Source organism: Octopus bimaculoides, chromosome 6 (assembly GCF_001194135.2).
Source record: "Octopus bimaculoides isolate UCB-OBI-ISO-001 chromosome 6, ASM119413v2, whole genome shotgun sequence".
In the NCBI taxonomy this organism is placed as follows: Eukaryota; Metazoa; Mollusca; class Cephalopoda; order Octopoda; family Octopodidae; genus Octopus; species Octopus bimaculoides.
Window position 1 is genome coordinate 41542047 of NC_068986.1, and position 2688 is coordinate 41544734.

General features: G+C 30.5%; 1 protein-coding gene across 3 annotated transcripts in view; it reads right to left on the bottom strand.

Moving 5' to 3' along the window:
- The window catches only part of LOC106882915 (DAZ-associated protein 2), a 51542-nt gene that overhangs the window by 47876 nt on the left and 978 nt on the right, over window positions 1–2688 (bottom strand). The window lies entirely within an intron of this gene.

Below are 2688 nucleotides of genomic sequence, written 5' to 3' on the forward strand. Positions count from 1 at the left end.
ATATATATATATATATATATATATATATATATATATATATATATACATATATATATAAACTGAGAGAGAGAGAGACACACACACACATACCTGAATTGAAACCTGCCTGTTTCATTAGAAATGTAGTTTTTAAAGAGGAAAGACTTTAAAAAAATGGCAGTCCTGCAATTGAAGACATTGTTGCCGTTTGCCATGTCATTAGGTGACATACTGGCCTTGTACCTTCTAAGATGTGTGGAATATGAAATTCCTAACTGGAAAAGCACGTTGGGTATGCAAAAATTAAGCATCTTTGGAGATGCGAGGCCAGCAGATGACCTATTGACAGTTGCCATGTCATTAGGTCGTCTGCTGGCCTTGTACCTTCAAAGACATGTGGAATATGAAATCATTTACTGGAAAAACTATTGGATTTCCAAAAGGATGGGCACCTTGCTGTACAGCATTGCCTTTAATAATAGTTAAATTAGCCTGCTGGCATCACAAAAATAATGTAAATACGAAAGATAAAGACACTCATACAAATGTGTGTGTGTGTATATATGCTTAACCACACAAATTCACATGTATCTAAATGTGCAAATAAATTTATTTTTCAATAAGTATTTAAATCAATTTGTTTCTGTAAACACGAATTTATACTCACACACACAAAATAACACGCGTATACGTATATGAGTGTGCATATATCTGTATACAAATTTCTGTCTATACCTACATAAATTCGTACATAAACTTTATGCATACAAACACAGCAATATGCGCGTGTGTATATATATCGACTAATGCCTTGTGAGTGAAGTTGGTGAACACGACTGTGTATATAGGAAGCTCGTCGCGTGCCTATATGTATATGTGTGTATATATATATATATATATATATATATATAATATAATCGAAGTTTTATGCCGTCCCACTCACACACGTACAGGAGGAGTTAAATAAGCTAAATTTGTGTTTGTTCCCACCCTTAACAATTTGACAACTGGTGTTAGTTTGCTAGCGGTTCGACAAAAAGGATTGATTGTAGAATATGGACCAGGTTAAAAAACCAGAAGTTCCGGGGTCTATTTGTTCGACTAAATCTTTCAAGGCGGTGCCCCACATGGCCGCAGTTGAATGACCGAAACAACTAAAATATACACTCACGCATACACTATCTATATACGCAAAAAATAAAGTTATATGACTACTCACACTTTATATTTAAATATATTTAAATATATATATATATATATACAGTCTCTCTCCTTCTCTCTCTCTATATATATATAGAGAGAGAGGTTTACATAGATGAAGATATATATACATATGACAAATTCATAAATATTCTCATATACGCACAAATTCATACATATATACCATAATTATATATGAATATAAATTTATAAAATACATATATAACAAATTCATATAAATATATACATACATAAATTTTATATAAATATATAAGCATGTCACACAAATGTATTTTCATACGCGCAGAAGTACAGACCCACACAAACTTACATCACAAATTTGTATAGACATACGTGTACCAAATTTTATATATATAGAAATATATATATATATATACATGCAATCACCTATTTGTAGCTTAAAATATAAATACACATACATAAAGTGTTTATATATATGCGTGCGTGCATATATATATATATATATATACACACACACACACACAGAAATATAAATATATTCATATTCAGTCCATTTACGAAAGGAGGTTATCTAACACCTAGAGAGATATATGCAAAAATCATCACCCAACTAGAGATTATAAGAAAATAGGATCTGATGTCTTTATTTTGCTTATACAGACATCGTAAAAGAATTCTTTTAATTTAGGGTGGTGATGGATTAATAATTCAGTTTTAATATCTAAAATAAACAAAAAAAATCACAACCACCGCCAATAAATCTTCTCTTTTTAGAACTACTAATAATAATCATTCTAATAATACTAATAGTAATTAGACCTGTCCTACTTGGAGAGTATGGTACTAGGGGAAGGGGGTTTGGTTGTGGCTGGTGTTAAAAACGATCGCCGTTTTTCCTTCTGCTGAAGTACCGACAAGTGATGATGACATTTGAGTCAACAGCTTGTGATGGCCATTTTTATGAAAAGCTTCTCTTTCCTCTCTCTCAAACATCAGGTCAGAACGAAATCAACGTAACAATGGGCCGGATACTAATTTTACAGACGTTATTTAGTTTTGATATACTATCAAAATACACACTTACACACGCATATAAATACATATTTATATATATATATATATATATATATATACACACACACACACACATATATAAATATATATTATATACGGACCCAACTGTCTGTAATGTAATCTTGCGTGGTATGTGTGTGTGTGCACATATATATATTATTATATGTATTTATTTTCTCTAAGTTAATAATTAACTCGGACAAAATAAATTGGTTAATAGATACCAGGGTAACAAAGATCACAAAATGACTGTGGTGTAACTCCTGTTTATGAGGTAGAAACTCCTTGTTATTTTGGGTACTTGAGTAAATATATATAAATTTAGTAAATGGAGTAAAACGCATTTGCTTTATATATATATATATATATATATATATATATATATTGTATACGTGTATAGTGGGAGATAAAAACCAAGCTTCCATTTTCCTAAATATCAAATATATCGTTAAA